Source organism: Podarcis tiliguerta (genome assembly GCF_965153285.1).
Source record: "Podarcis tiliguerta genome assembly, chromosome: 10".
Lineage (NCBI taxonomy): Eukaryota > Metazoa > Chordata > Lepidosauria > Squamata > Lacertidae > Podarcis > Podarcis tiliguerta.
Window position 1 is genome coordinate 30,732,969 of NC_139543.1, and position 17,261 is coordinate 30,750,229.

Sequence of the window (17,261 nt, forward strand, 5' to 3'; positions counted from 1 at the left end):
GTTTAAGGCTGGGCACCTCCCGGGGCTCGGATGGTCCTGTAATCACACGGGGTGATTTGCCTTGGAGGCTGCGACCGTCGAGGTGTGCTGACGCCAAGCGTTTCTTTCCCAGGTGTAGGTCTCAGGGGTCAGCTAGCTTCTTTCTCCTGTTTTTTTGGTTAAGAGGCACTTTGTTCCTGGATCCTGTCCAGCTGGGATGGAGAATAACCTCCATAGACCATTCACTTCTTCCCGTTTGTCCGTGGTTAAAGTTGCTTATGTGTGTTCTGGCTGTAGAAAAGCAGTGAGTGCATGTATATTGTTTTCACCTGGAAGAAAATCTTCACCTGCCTTTTCATGGCAAAACTTACGCAGAAGTAGAAGTGTATTCTTCCAGAATGTTGTCACTTGCATAAAATATAGCAATGCCTTCACATTTTAGCTAGTTACCATCTAGAGAGTTTGGTGTGTGTGTGGCCCCCCCCCCCGCCCCTCTTTGTGCATGAAAAACTTATGGGACGAAATGAATACCAATTGAATCTGAATTTTCTTTTGAGAATATAGGCCTTTTTTCCGTCTCACCTAATGTATAGTGTTAGGAGAAGAACATGGATTTAGGGAAGCAGATTTAAATGCCCATACAAAGACTTCATTCTGAAAACCAAAAGGAGATGAGGACAAAAAATGATCCCTGGTGTTGGTAGTATTTTGTTCTGCGCAAGCAAATAGAAATATTATGATAAAAAATGTGTTCCCTAGAATTTTTTATAACAACTGATACAGGGAAGCATACTTAAGTGCTTTTTGGGGGGGCACCACACACATGAACATGTTTGGGGACACACTGAGATACATTTGGGGTAGAATTTATTTATTTATTTAATTTTTGCTTGGAAGAATGCAATAACAATTCAGTAGAGCCATGCAATACTGAACATTGGAATGACGGGTACAAGTTAAACTCTTTCTTATGTTTGAAATATAAATTTAATCTTTAATCACATCAGTGTTAGTTGAGTCCCCTTTGGGGATGTGATAGGTGTGTCCCATGCCTACGATGACAGCTTGCCTTCTGTCATGGACAGGGAGGATCTTGAGGAAGACAGGTGTCTCTTTGAGGAAGCTACTTATCTGCAATTGGGGGGAAGATCCTGGTAGTGGGTGACCATCATTGGGAACATAGATCAGGCACCCCCAACCTGCGGCTCCCAGATGTTTTGGCGTACAACTCCCATGATCCTTAGCTATCAGGACCAGTGGATCTATTTAGTGGATGCCTGACATAGATGCTGGGTTTGTGGTAGAGTTGCAGACAACAGGGTGACTTGCCTGTCTCGAATAAAGGTTGCAGATGATGTCTGTTGCCTAGGTAGTCTGGTAGATAGGATTTGGGGGAGGGTCAGTTGTCATGGTGCATGTTGGCACCAGTGATATGGAGAAATGTGGTTGAGAGTTCCTGGAAATAAAATTTAGATTGCTAGGTAGGGTGTTGAAAGCCAGGAGTTTCGAAGTAGATTTTTGTGAAATGCTGCTGATTCCATGTGCAGGGCCAACTAGACAGGCACAACGATTGACAAGTATTGTGTGATGTGCTTGGTCACATATGCAGAGTCTGTCATCATATGAATCCTTATTGTAGCGGCCATCTGAGCACCATAAAGGCATTTCTTAAGGCAGCAGGCACAAGTTCAAATGCGGTCAAATATCATGCTCTTAAACACTAAATAGCAGGATACCATCTATGGAGATGGTTCAATCTTTTAATGAGAAAGGATTCAAAGGTGTGCTAAAGGAAGATAAGGAAGTTGTGGAGAAGTTGAATGAATTTTATTTTCATCTTGTCTTCACAGCATAAGATAGTTTGGCAGGTCCCTGTAACAGAAAGGGAGTCTGAGGAACAGTGGCAAAAAGCAGTGCAATGAGACAAAGTTCTTATTGACAAAAATAAAAACTTCCAAATCACTGGGTCTGGATGGCATCCACCTGTAAGTTCTTAAAGAACTCAAATGTTCTCAACCTTGGGATTGTAGTGGATGGCTGGATGCAGATGTATGTGAACTTAATGAGCAGTAGCTGTGGAAAGTGCAAATTCCATGCTAGGGTTCATTAGGAAGGGCATTGAAAATTGATAACATAATGCCATTATACATATCTTTGGTGTGGTCAATCTTTGCATACTGTTTACAGATCTGATTGCCTCACCTCAGAAAGCTATAACAGAGCTGGAAAAGGTTCAGAAGAGGGCAGCCAAAATGATCCCGGGGATGGAGCAACTCCCATATGAGGATAGGTTACAATATTTCTGGAATTTTAGTTTAGAAAAAAGATAAGTCAGAGGGGACATGATAGACATTTAATTGCAGGGGGTTAGACAAAATACCCTCGAGGTCTCTTCCAACTCTACAACTCTCTGATTCTATGAAAATCATGCATTGTGTGGAGAAAAGTAGTCAGAGAAAATATTAGAACTCATGGAGATCCAATGAAGATTCAGGTTGGTAGATTCAGGACAGACAAAAGAAAGTACTTCTTCACACAGTGCTTAGTCAAACTATGGAATTTGCTTCCACAAAAGGATACTGATGGCCACCAACTTGGATGGCTTTGAAAGAGGATTAGATTAATACATGGAGGATAAGGCTATCAGTGGCTGTTAGCCATGATGGCTATGTTCTGCCGCCACTGTTATAGGCAGTGTGCCCCAGAATGCCAGTTCCTGGGAATTGCTAGTGAAAAAAGTGCTGTTGAGCTCAGATTCTACTTGCAGGTGTCCCATGGGCAATTGGTTGGCCAGTCTGAGGACAGGATGCTGGGCTAGGGCCTTTGGTCTGATCCTGTAGGACTGTTGTGTTCTTATGTACAGAGCGTACAGAAAGCATCCATGTTCCTTAACTGTTGAACTCTTATTTCTAAAGTAACTTGATCTTATTTATAATTAACTGCCTGTGTAACTTAAATACGCACTTTTTCTAAAGTTGATTAAAAAATTCAGGCTGGTTACAATTTTTTAAAGTAAGTTTTTCAGATGACTTCTGTTTCGAGAATGACAGCGTTATTATTTTTTTTTTTTTTAAAAAAGGCAAGGCCAGGGGTGTGGCATAATCTAAGTGATAATCACTAAAATCTTGGAATGCTGAATGAACATCTGGCAGTGTACAACTTGTACAACCAGGTCAATGCAAGTTTATGCTGATACACATTACACACCTGTAGAAAGGTTATTTTCATATGTAATATGATTAACTAATCAAAGAGGTAAGAGCTTTTAAATTGTTTGTGTTGAAGGCTAATCCAATGTTAATGTAGTCTTCTGTTTCCTAAGTTGGACCCAATTAGCTTTTTAAATATGTATTATTATTTGTTTTTAGTTGTTGTAAAGGTATAAATATACTCATGTGCATTTGGAATTACATGTTTACATTAATAAAAATTAATAAATGATAGCATGGGGAAAATAACATGATCAATATATATTTGTGTTTTAAATTTTTATCATTTAAAGCATTTTTACTTCATAGTCAATATAATATTTTATGTAGATAATTTCAATTAAAAATGTGTGTTTTGCCTAGCTCTGTTGCTGGGAAAGTCTTTGCCTTGAACTTGACACAACCAATTGGGTTGCATCCAGTGCAGCATTTGGTAAAGGATGCTAGCATAAGGGGAATTCCTCATCTCCTGTCCCTCCTTCAACCCCTTCACCCATCAGAAGCTTCTCCTGAGGGTCGGTGGATCTTCAGTTAAGACCTAGGATGTGGCGTAGGGTATCTCCACCATATTGTCCTCATTCATCCTCCCTGCTTCAGCCCTCTGTGCCATCATCCCAGTCTTTTCTTGGGAATGCCCCAACATTTGATAGGTGCTTTTCAATGGATTGCAGTGGAGGTGCAGTGATGGATTCCCCTTGTGTGAGCTTCATTGAGTCAGTGTTGCATTGGATACAATCCTGTTTTTCCTGGGTGGAGCTTAAACCCTTGTTCCAGGGAGCTATGAGGGTGCTGTGTTGTATTTATTATTCCTTCCTTTAAGTGTCATAAATTAGTACTTGTGAGAAGGGTAACTCCATTTGAGCTCCTATCTTTTGGGCTGCCTGGGAACTTGCAATAGCAGGATCTATGCTTCCTGTGTGCTGTTGGCACTTCGCAGGACGAATTTCCCTATGGGCTTGCCTCGCAAGACGAAAAGAATCCGTTCCGCGGGTCTTTTCGTCTTGCGGTTTTTTCGTCTTGCGAAGCAAGCCCATTGACGGAGTAGCGCTATTAGCGCTATTGGCGATTTAAGGGCTAAAAACGGCTTTTTAAGGGGTGGGGGATTAGCGGTTTTGCTGCTAAAATGCTTTTAGCACCTTAGCGATTCAAAATAAGGGGTTTTGGAGCAAAAAAAAAAAAAAATTCAGATTTTTTCATCATTTTTCGTCTTGCGAAGCAAGCCCATAGGGAAATTCGTCCTGCGAAGCGCCTCTGCAAACGGAAAACCCTTTCGTCTTGCGGGTTTTCCGTCTTGCGAGGCATTCGTCTTGCGGGGCACCACTGTATTGCGTTTGGTGGTGCAGGGTGTGTATTCCTCATTGTGAGTTCATTGGTTGCCTTTATGGGTGGCATGTTGGTGTTGTCAGCAGAGTCCCTGAGTGGTGGATGCTGTTTACAGGAACTCTGCATCTTTAAGGTTTTTTTTCCTGGTTGCATATTTCCCCCTCTGTTCCTGGGACGAGCATGCATTGAACAAGTCAGCTGCTCTGCTAGCATAGAGGTTGTCATATCTTTGGTCCCACTCAGTGTAATGTGAACATAGTATTACTCTGCACATGTGACATTAAGTGCATGAATTATTCTTGTTACTTCTCTTTAAAGACTTCAAATGGAATGGATCCCCCCCCCCCCCGTTTCTACGGGGCACCTAATGCCATGGAATATTTATTGACTTTGAGTCAGTAAAGACAGAGATGTCATTCAGTGATCTCTTGCCAACTTCAGAGATGGAAGAAGAAATATCAGACGGTAGAAATATTAGGGCAAGAGAAAAATTGGCTCTTCTTTCTAAGAAATGCCAAATTGAGCTTTATATAAAAAATGTTTAAAGAAAAATTATCTAGTGTTTGCTGCATTACTTTAATGGCCATATCTGCCATTTGCAGCTGTGGCAAGCTGTTTGTTTAGCGGTACAGGAAAGTGAAACAGATTGGATTGCAGAGAATTTATTTTTCATACCTGTCTAATTGCAAACACTCTGAACTATGTGTTTGCAACTAGCGAACATTTTTTACCATCCATTGAATGCTTTCATTTATTTATTTTAAAAATATGCTGGTGGATGGGAGAGAAAAAGCTCCTACATCAGTAGTAGTGATGCCAAATTGGGGGGGGGGGCATGCCTAGGCAGCTGGATGGGTCATTTCTTGAGAAGGTGGTGTGTGAGCCTGTCAAAGCTACTTAAGGAACATCAGTTTTTATTACTTGTGAAAATGTTAGTCATATAATTGTATTTCATATTATCGGGGCTCCACCGTTTTTGGCTGGCTTTGGATGCAAAGCCAAAAAAATGTAAAATCCTTCAATTGCTGTTGTTTGGCCAACAGCAGCCAAATAAACCCAGCAGCAGACCTCCCTTTCTGTAAGGTCTGGAGCTTGATGTTTTGGCCACTGTGTGACTGAGTTGCTCTGGCTCCAGTTCTTTCACCTAATATTGAAGCTCTGAGCATGCTGAGATCATTCCCCTCCACTACCACTCCGAGGTTGGGAGAAAGGTGGCCAAATAGCATCATCAATGGTGAGCATAGAAAGTAGAAATGTGTGGATCTGCATTGGAGCTTTTCTTAGTCTGATTCCAGAATGGTAGCCAAGTGTAACCCTAAATTGGCAAGCACACATATAAATGGGGGAAGGTGGATATAGAGGAGTGAATTCAGAGGATGATGGGATCAGGGAGAATAGAAAACGGTGATGTCCTCAAAGGAAAAATAGTTACCCTGTCTAGTTAACCAGGCATTACTGGTGAGTTGGTAAGTTTATTAACAAATATAGTGTGATAACAAATCATAATCTCAATTCAAGCCGGAACTGATGAAATTGAATTGCCTGATGAGTTGCAATTTGGTGGTTTCACATTGCAGTCTTCCTTTTTCTTTTAATTCAATATGGCCACCTTAAGGTCAGTTTCAGAGTGTCTTGGTGGGTTGAAATGTTCACTTACTGGTTTTTGGATATTTCCATTTCTGATGTCAGATTGTGTCCGTTTATTTTTCTTGCATAAAGAAGGAATGCAGCAGGGCATTGGAAGATACACCAGTGATTAACATAATGTTGTGATTGACATTCTCATTGCCTGAGTACATGTGGGGACAAAGTTGGCATCTCAGTTTGTTGCCAAATTTGGTCTCTTTATTTGTGTGTCTGTTATGTGGCCTGTTGTTGCTGGTAAGTAGTTTTTTTAGGCTGGCTTGGTGGGCTGGCTGTAATCAAGTACAGGTCTACCATCCAAACCTTTGAGAGGGATGTGTCATTTTGCAGGATAGGCGGTAGATCATTGACACATTTTAGTGGTTTAGCTGGGAGCAGTAGGTTAGAACAACTGAGGTTCTGTATTTTTTCTTCTTCTATGGCTCTGCAGTAGTAGATTATTGCTGGGTCCCATCTGGCTTTATAGATCTGCTTTCTCACTTCATTTGATAGGTCTAAACTGTAAGCTATCAGAGTCTGTCTCATGAATCTGAGCAGATGGAGTTGTATCATACATGTAGCTCGGTTGTAGACAATAGATTTTGTGTTAACATTCTTGATGGAAGATGGAAGCAGAAGAGTATGTGCGGTTGCGAATAAGTTTCAATTGTAATGTATTGCTTATATGTGTGTTATGTAGTTGCAAAGTAACATCCAGAAACCTGTTGCATAGAATGATCTTAGCTCAGGTTTTTTGTGAGGTGAAAGTTTTTGAAGTCATAGTGGATGTTTTAAGGTATAAGTTTACAATTTGCCGATACCTACTACCTAAGATTTTCAGATCCTTGTTTTGAGGGACTTCTCCAAGCTAGAGTAGAAATTTGGACTGTACTCACTCTTTTCTTTCCCATTTTTAAATAGGATATTTACAGAGAAGGGCAATTTTCTTAATCAGTTTTCTTAATTATTGACATGTATAATATGCTTTAGATTACGGTAACTGATCTGTTAGTTATTAGTAAAGGTACCTCTGCCCGTACGGGCCAGTCGTGTCCGACTCTAGGATTGTGCGCTCATCTCACTTAAGAGGCTGGGAGCCAGCGCTGTCCGCAAACACTTCTGGATCACGTGGCCAGTGTGACGAAGCTGCTCTGGCGAGCCAGCACCAGCGCAGCACACGGAAACGCCGTTTACCTTCCCGCTATAAAGCGGTACCTATTTATCTACTTGCACTTAGGGGTGCTTTCGAACTGCTAGGTGGGCAGGAGCTGGGACCGAAAGACGGGAGCTCACCCCGCCGCGGGGATTTGAACCGCCGACCTTCTGATCGGCAAGCCCTAGGCTCTGTGGTTTAACCCACAGCACTACCCGCGTCCCCTGTTAGTTACTAGATCATTCTAATCTGTAACAAATTAAAAACATGCTACAGTGATTTATTTATTTTTAAATTAAAAACAACAACCTTAGTTTAGTGGCAGGTAGCCACATTTATCTTGCAAAAGTCAAAGCCCATAGCCATGATTATTGCTCACTTTTCTCATGGAATTATAACATTTACTTACTACCCTTTTTCCTGTTGTGACTTCAGCTTAATTGTTTATTTTTAATAACATCTATAACAGCTTTGTTACAATAAGCCTTTGTTGGCTTATTGTTGTGATTAACCTGAGAATTACTCACCTAGTCACAGCCTGGGTGGTGGCATATTTAGACTGCTGGAATTCAGATGATTAAGACACAAGTTCAAATTCCTGCTTAACCAAGAGATTTAATGAGTGACTGACCTGCCTTACTTTCTCTCGGTTTACGTTACATGTTAGGATAGTAGTGGGAATAAAATGGTGGTGAGAGGACAACTATGGAAAGTCAGGATAAAAATAATCATACCAATACTCACAAACACACAATAGAGAACATACAAAAAAATCTGAGCCAGGTGCTCTTAGGTAAAAGCAAAGGAAAATGAGCCAGCAATCGACTGCAAGCTCCCAGGGATCGACCAGTCGATCCCGATTGACCTGTTGGACATCCCTGTTCTAGTAGATCCAGCTATGTAGACATGGGGTTCTCTTCTGAGTAAGCATGTTTTAGGATGGAAGTCCTTGGATTATATAATCTTTTTAAAAAATAAATATTTCACTTTTAACCAACTACTTAAATAAATGTGTGTGATTCATCAGGGTTGTGTTTTGCTTTTCCATCACAAATATGTACAAATGCTAGTCACTGAAAATGTCAAAACTTGGATTTAATCCAAGAGCTGAAAATAGTGTTAGCTTTTATGTACTGAAAAATATCAAGCTTTCCTAGTGGGGAGGGATAAATAAGAGACTGTATTTGAGCAACTAAGCACTTAGGTTCATCTGTGCCAAATGTTTTTCCAAAGTAGGTTGTATACTACACCAATTAAAAAGATGTAGCTGCAAATGGTTTTAGGTTTGTTTGACTTGTTCCTAGGAGGAGAAAAAACTAAACCATGGAAAAACCTAAACAATAAGGTCTGAGTAGGAACAATAGCCTGCTCTCAGTGTGAATATTATTGGAATAATATGCATGGACTTCATTAATTGCCTGTTTAAATGTCCTTATTTGAGTCAGTTCCAAACATGTTTTGAGGAATCTTAGCTGAGAGTGGGCTGTTCAAGGGACCATACTGTTTGTTTATGTAGTTATTTATTTTGACAAAATCCATCTGAGGTTACACTGCTAAATACTTCAGAAGTTTTATGTAACAAAATAAAAGCTTTGTTTTTAAAGTTTTTGTTTAAAGTGTTTTTAAGTTTCTATTTATACTCTGCATTTTATTTTCCAAACAGAAACCCAGAGCAACTTGGAACACCTCTTGCAGAGCTATTTTGTTTTTCTGGTATTCTGTGTCAGCTGATGGGTAGTTAATTTTTGATAATGAATTTTGCCATTCTCAAAGAATATTTTGAAGAAAAAAAATACCAACCCATTGAATAAATTTCTGGTGGGGGGGGGGAATGGGAGAAGGGAACAATATTGCAAGAGAACAATATTTTTCCAGCTCGGGACTGAAATATTGACAGTCCAGTGATCCTTAGCTAACTTTATTGGCTTTATTGTGTTGTATTTCAATAAGGGTGAGGTTTGCTTAAATTAAATTGTTGTAACTTGCCCTGGCACATCATGGTGAAGGGTGGGTAAAAAATCATATAAAGAATAATAGTATTAACTAGTAATAATTAATGTAACCATTTCCAATTTTGACAGCAGTACCATAACAAATAGTCTGGTTGGCACTGAGTGATGATGGCTAGCACTATGGCTTTGCCCTCTAAGCTTCTCTACTTAAGTTTCATTTGGTCAAATCTGTTCCATTATCCCTTTTTCCAGCCCATTCTGCAACTCTTAATCATTGGCCCTGAATATATTTCAGGCAGCACAACAAGACCTTTTTATTTCAGCAAGTGGAAGATATGCGAAGTATCCAATGAAATGCTTCCATTAGTGTAGGGACTTCTGGCTATGCAGTGGAACTTCTTTTCCCTGTACATCCCCTAAATATGTTATTGGGGTTCTCCCAAACCTTTGGAGCAGATTTGGTGAGAGTGTGGCAGGCACATGGGGAGATGGAGGGGGAAGGAAGTTCTTCTTGTGGTAACAGAACTACTTGGATACTGCCCTCTGTCTTTTAAGCCCCCCACCCCCACCAATTCAAATTTACCTTGGGGAGGAGAGGGACTATGTTTTATAATTCAAAATGAATAATCTGTAAAAAGGTAAAGGACCCCTGACAGTTAAGTCCAGTCGCACACGACTCTGGGGCTGCGGCGCTCATCTCGCTTTATAGGCCGAAAGAGCCAGCATTTGTCCGCAGACAGTTTTTCCAGGTCATGTGACCAGCATGACCAAGCTGCTTCTGGTGCAACGGAACACTGAAACCAGATAAGCACACGGAAACGCCGTTTACCTTCTTGCCAGAGCAGTACCTATTTATCTACTTGCATTTTTGTGTGTGCTTTTGAACTGCTAGGTTGGCAGGATCAGGGACTGAGCAACGGGAGCTCACCCCGTCGCGGGGATTCAAACCACCAACCTTCTGATCGGCAAGCCCAATATGTAAACGTCTAAGCTAGTTTGAATAGCACATTCTCAAAGGGGTTTGCAGAGGATGATGATTTTGACTTTGCCGTGGTTTCCTACAAAACAGATACTGTACATTACATTAATATGAAAAATCTCAATGAGAGACAAGTTTATCAACCTTCACAGTAACTGCACAGCTCTTTGTCTTCTTCATGTCAGTGTATTCACAGTCCTGAGAATCTCATCTTTAAAAAGACTCCTCCTCCTGATTTTAGAGATATCTGAACACTTGCAGATGCTGTTTGTGACAAGCTACGTTGCTCCTAAATGGGCTAGGTGGGTGAGCTTGTGTGCCATGCAAAGTTACTTATTACTGTTTTGCACAATTGTTAGCACCCTTGCTCTTAACACCATCTCCTTATCATGAAAGATGTGTAGCACAGACAAAAAAATCCCAAACCATAAATTTGTAGAAGTAATGCAGAATAGGAATTTAGCAAATTGCACACATGCAGGAGAAGTGCAACATTAAGAGTGAATGCCTAGTTCATTTTTTTCTTGGTGTGGAGATTCTTTTTTTTTTTTTAAGTGCATAGTGCATAATTGTCTTCACTGGATGTACCCTAAGAGTACTGTTTGTACAAAACAAATTGTTTCTTGCATGTCTGTTACAGAGTTAACCTTTTGCACACCTGGCATGACCAGTGGCTTAAAGAGATAAGCCAAAGAAAGACCCCTGTACTCCGTAGAGGTGTGGGTGTATCGTATACGCTAGTTGTATAGTTAATGTGACTGAGAAAGCAAGTGAATAAGTAATTAGAAATGATGCAAGGTGAATTTCCATGGAAGATAGTATGCGCTGGGGCCAGAGTTGGAGGTTTTGGGATTTTGCTCCTAATTATTGTTTGCAGACAGCCTCGTATCAGTCTGCGTCAGCTATGAATGACAAAGGTGGAATTTTTTTCTGTATTTCTCTTTAAGGATAGGTGGAAGCTGGAAATCAGTATATGAAGTGTGTGTTCATGAAATGTAGAAGATCAGAGTGAGAAGAAATTTGGACTGTTGATATGGAAAAGAACTGTGCCTTAGTTGACTGATGGACTGTAGTTGACTCAAAATAAAGTGGTGAAAGTTTGAAAACAAACAAGCTACAAGAGAATAAGTTTTCTAACTTGACATGATGTGACATGATGTCCAGTGGGGCATAGTGACTACATGTTACTTCTCAATTGCATAGGATATTGGAGGTGCAAAAGCCCACTGTCCTGCCATGTGTAGAGAATTGCTGTTTAGATATTGCAATGCTTTAAGACAAGTCCAACAGCAGACTTTTTCTAATGTTCTTGCATCACACAATAACACCACAACTGTTTTAGTTCTGTTGCCTGATTCCTCAGCAGGCTATACATACTAGAGTCTAGACTAGTAGTTCTCAAACTTCCCCTCCATGGACCACTTGAAAATTGCTAAGGGTTTTCGTGGATCATTTAATGATATTTCTGCCTGCTGTAGCAATTACGGTGCATTTTGCTAGATGCTGTATGCTTTTATTGTATTTTCTTGCTTCTTTAATTTCTTCTATTGTATCAAATTATTAACAGAGATGTTGTGGGCCACCTGAATGAAGCCCATGGATCACTGGTGGCCTGCCGACCACAGTTTGGGAACCCCTACACTAGGCTGAGGGTTTAGTAGCATTTCTGGATCAGCAACTTAATGGCCTCTTTCCACCTTTGCCTGCTTGCCTTGAAAGAGTTGAAATTTCAAAGTATCATTCTGCAATATGTGGAACATTACTAGTGGCTGGAAGTAAAAAAGAGTAAGGCTATTCAAAAGCATAGCTAGCTCTGGGCCAGGAACAGCCTAGTAAGACTCTTAAAGTACATTATACCTAATAAATATTAGCTTCAAACGTGTTTACGTGCAGAAATAGTCCTTAATCTGAGGCTCATGTCTAAGAATCTGAAACATTCTTCCAGCTCTGATCTAAAGGCTTGTACAGTGTGGAATTACTAATACTGTAATCCACCTCCCCCAGTATGTGGAAGTTTGTTCCACTAGTTTCAACAGATTGACTTTGTGTCATGTGTTTAGGAATAATGATGCAAAGTTTTCACCTAAAGTAAATTGCAAGGGATCAATCTTAAGTTCTGTTTAAAACCTTGTGTACTCCACTCTGGTTATTTTTCAGACATGAACATCCATCCTTCCTTCCTTCCTTCCTTTCTTTCTTTCTTTCTTTCTTTCTTTCTTTCTTTCTTTCTTTCTTGTGAACTTTTGTATTGCATAAAAATAGATTGTATTTATCTGAAGCATTTATACCCGGCTCATTAGCAGAGAAGACTCCCATAGCAGTGTACAAAAATCAGTAGTAAGAAAGAATAAAATGATTGTTTCATGAAACATTCAGAACAACAGCTTCCTTAATACCTGTTAAGAGGCAGACTTACCAGCATTTCCATATACAGTATAGCTGATTTGATGTTGAGTTCATGGCATTGCTGCTATTCCCTAAATGATCAATTTTTTAAAAAGTATAGCAAGTTTATCTTAATATTAAAAGCGATGCCTTTCAGATGAATTATTGGTATATTCTCCACTTTGTTGCACTAGCATTAATAATTTGAAAATTGGCTTCCTAAAGATTCACCAGGTGGCAATCTTGGAAACCACAAGCAAATTGAACCATTATTAAGACAGTTGGGTGAGAACTTGCCTTAGGGGAGTTGCCAGTTAGTTTTCTACCTCTCCAGAACGTATTCCATTCTCATTGTTGGAGCTAAGCACTGCTTGCTGGTGAGTAATTCACTCAGCTGATAGGCAGACTTCATACCTTTTAACTACACACTCCATTCCCCTTGGAGCCTAGATGCTGTTTTTTCTCAGAGATGTGGCAAGTGTTATGGCAAGTGTGAACATCAATTTTCCCACCCTCCCACTTTTCCTGACCATTACAGATTGAGACATTTATGGCGGCAATGGCTGTCTTTGAACCATGGGAGCAAAACCAGGTCTTTGGTAATTATGTACAGTACCTCCTAGTGAATAGGGCTTGGGGCCTTTTCGGTGGCTGTGCCCAAAGCTTGGAAGTCCTTCCCTAGGAAGGCTGCTTAGCCAATTTCAGATGCCCTTCCACTGTCTTGACAAAGACTTAAAAAAGCAACCTAGACAGGCCGGTTCAGTTGACTTGACTTCTTAATTTGCAGCTTGCCTTAATAGGTTTTACAGCTCATCTTATTATGTGTGATGTGGCTTTGATTTGTGGTCTCTACTAACTATAAAATGAACTTACTGTAGTTTTATTATTACCATTAGCCACCTTGGGTGCTATATGTAGAAAGGCAGCTATAGAGTGGAGATAATAAAGAAAAGTTGCTTGCTGCAGTCATATCAAGCGTTCCTCCATGTCTACCCATTTCAGCTCAAACTCAGTCGCACTGGACTTCAGAGGCACTGAAGGTGCCCTGTCTCTCCCTTCAGGGAGGCATAAAGCGGGTGGCAAACACAAATTTTCTTGATCTCTAATTGGAGTAGGACTCTGGTGGCGCTGTGGGTTAAACCACAGAGCCTAGCACTTGCCGAAGGTCAGCAGTTCGAATCCCCGCGACGGGGTGAGCTCCCCTTGCTCAGTCCCTGCTCCTGCCAATCTAGCAGTTTGAAAGCACATCAAAGTGCAAGTAGATAAATAGGTACCGCTCTGGCGGGAAGGTAAACGACATTTCTGTGCGCTGCTCTGGTTCGCCAGAAGCGGCTTAGTCATTCTGGCCACATGACCCGGAAGCTGTACGTCGGCTCCCTTGGCCAATAAGACGAGATGAGCGCCGCAACCCCAGAGTTGGCCACAAGTGGACCTAATGGTCAGGGGTCCCTTTACCTTTACCTATATAGAGGAGGATGCATTGCAGGGGGTTGGAGTAGATGACCCTTGGGTCCCTTACAACTCTATGATTTTATTACTGTCAGGAGCTGGGTTCATAAGTCTGTGAGTGTTCCTTCACAGTGTCCTGTTTAAAGGATTTGAAATTGCACAGATGGGATATTAGAAAGGACCTTTTTCTGTAGAACTAGGGGTGTCCGGCAGAATTCCGCTTTGTATGTAAACAACAAAGATTAGCATGCTTTTGTGGCTAGACAGGGAAAGAAAGCTTATTGGAGGTCTACAAGGTATTTGAAGCGTCCCCTTGTCTCTCCCAAGTAGTACTAGGTGCTGGACAAGCGGTAGGATAGCATGTTGGAGCTGCTTTTGTGTCATCACAGTCCAACAAGGTTAACTCACTAGTTTCTGTAGAGGCTGCTTTTGGCCAACAATACCCCAAATTTGGGGTTACAAGAAAATATTCGTATGGGAACTAACTTGGATTATCTTACTCCTTAATAAGTACTTTTGGCATGCTATTTCTGTCAAGGAGAGGATTCTGGCACCAGCAGTGAAAATAAAGAACTGCTTCCAATTCTGTGAATCTTACACTGTTGTTAGATGACACACCGGTCCTCCTATCCAGTTCAACAGAGCATAAGCTTAAATATCTCTTTGGATTCTAGAAGTATCCAAACAAGAAATATTCCCCTCCCTACCAGGCAACTACTTTTATCTTGAGGTGTCAATGTCCTAAGACAACTCTGTATGCAGCATGAAAGCATTTTCAATTGCAAGAGAAATGCAATGGACAGTGGAACATAATGACACGTATTCTGTCCTTGCATTTACTTTTCCCTGAACAGTTTGTGTATTTAATTTTTTGATACAGAAAAATGTATTGACTGCCAGTAAACTAATAAGAAAAGCAAGTAAGAATGATTTGAATTGGATATGGCATGGTTGCCAGAATGGAAGGAGAGGATCTCCCTGATGTACAGCCAGATTTAGGAACAGGAGACAAGAAAAAACAGGTGACTGGCTTTTGTGTGTGCATTATTGTAAATGGCATAAGGCCCAATTTTAAGTCTGCTACTACTACTTCTTTCTGTGTACTGCAATAGTAATAAACCCTGTTTGACTCAGTACCGATGTTTACATGTTTCAGTCACACCCAATAGAGATTATTGCTTGTTTGCTTTCATTATTGGTTGCTTTGACAGTCAAGATTAGTATGCTAGCACTGTAAAGTATAAGAACTCTCAGCATAAAGATTACCTCTTGATAGGTGTGGGAAGGTTCCCCCCCCCCTCAAATACTCTTAAGACGTTTCATATTCAAAAAAAGTATGTAAATAGAAAGCAGAATGCTTTGGCAATGCCTACTTGTAGGTTGTAAAGTTCTTTGCATTTGTATTGTGTGCTTTCCAGGTGGCGCACAAGTGCTTAGTTGATATTAACCTCATAAAATCCTGTTAAAATCTTCTCCAGTGTTTCTACCACTGTTAATGGAGAGATCTTCACAGACATAAGAAGTTGGCCATCCTTCTTTTCAGAGCCGTGGGGTGTTAGTCCATGCTATGGCCTTGTACCTTTTCATTATCTCAGCAATAAAATTAAGTGGTTAGCAAAAGAAATTATTTTTACCTAATCAAGTAAAGCCTAGAGTGCAGTAAAAACTGGGAGGGTGACTGGGCAGAACTGGACATCTTTGAGCACTTGAAATAAAGTTGGCTCATTATCTGTATTTGTCTGGCAGGGACAGTTGGAGGATTTGTAATTTCATTCCTATCTTTATTAAGAAAGGACCTCAGTATCTGGACTGCATTTCCCCCTTCTTTTTAGCAGTAAAAGTCAAAGCAGACAAATTGTATTCTATGAGATAACTTACAAAGTAACTGAAATGTGTTTCTATAATCTTGATTCAGGAAAAATACAATTTTTGGCTATCAGAAATTCATGAAACGGGGTTTGAACTCAGATAATTTTTTGCAGAAGGCTTCCATTCATATTTACAGCAATCTGTACTATAGATTTATGCGGAAGACAAAAGAATCTGATTGCTTTTGCTATGTGTACTTAAAAAAATTAAAATGGGTTCCCTTCTCCTTCCCTCTTATATTTGAGCATATGTTTTTAAAGCTTTGCAGTAAGTTTGTATTTCTAAGAATAAAAAAAGTGTATAAATAATCAGAGTAGTTTAAGTTTATATTTTAAAAAAAGTGTCAAAATGAAAACATTTAAATGGGGGTGGCGTTGAAAAGTACAAAGCAGCAACTTCTCTGGAATTGAGAGAAACTATTCCCAACTGGTTGAACAAACATTTTGGTTGCCAGCTAGGGCTGACTTTAAATGGACCAGCTGCCTGTGTCAGCAGCATAGGGTTACCAGGGTAACAGTGACTGTTTAAAGAAGAATGTAGCTGAGAGGGCAAGTTTTTGATCTGTGAGTTAAGGGAAGGAATTTGGTGTGATCATGCATCAGCCCTCCTAATCACACACACTCAAGCACTCAAAGCTATGTGGGCGGTGTGTAGCAATTTACATTTCTGTTGAAGCTTGTGTGAGGCTTCCAATTACTTCATTTTCGTAGGAGCCAAAGCACTTGGAGTGTACTATGAAAAACAGTACATTTGTGATTTTGAGGAATAGTGATGAGCGACTCACTGCTGTATGTGACACGCAGTTTGTAACTGCAGAGATAATTGATACTTCCAACCTCTGGATTTTGATGACTTGGCTTTCCCAGGGACAAGGAACATTCAAATCCATCCTCAGATAACACTTATCTCAAAAGGAACTGCAGATTTAGTCATATGGATTTTTTATATTACTGGCTTTTTTGTTACCTAAATTATTTTATTTCTAAATGATATATTCAAAAGATAGAGATAAAAAGATAAACTAGGCAGTTATCTATCTATCATCTAACATATTTATAGACCACCCTTCACCTGCAGGTCCAAGGGTGGAAATGCACAAAATTAAAACTAAAATCAATCGACTATATTAAAACAAGCCAACATAAATTACATACAAACCAAATGGCAATAGCCGAACCTTCTCTCAAAGCCCCCCTCCCCCTGCCGGTGTATTCACCCGATGATAAAATGAGAACAATGTCATGATACGACATGGTTTAGAGGGAATGTCATTGCAGAGGCGTGGGATCACACCCATAAAGCCCACCCATGAGTCCCCACCATAGCGATCTTATCGGGTA

At 40.3% G+C, this 17,261-nt stretch overlaps 1 protein-coding gene across 2 annotated transcripts in view; it reads left to right on the plus strand.

Annotated features, from left to right (window-relative positions):
- The window catches only part of FRS2 (fibroblast growth factor receptor substrate 2), a 41,095-nt gene that overhangs the window by 894 nt on the left and 22,940 nt on the right, over nucleotides 1-17,261 (plus strand). Inside the window, exon 1 of one of the 2 annotated variants that reach the window (XM_083399838.1) lies at nucleotides 14,937-15,074. The exons of the other annotated variant lie outside the window; for it this stretch is intronic. The gene's annotated coding sequence lies outside the window, so the exon portion shown is untranslated. Of the gene's footprint in view, nucleotides 1-14,936; nucleotides 15,075-17,261 lie in introns of those variants that run through there. 2 annotated transcript variants of the gene reach the window in all.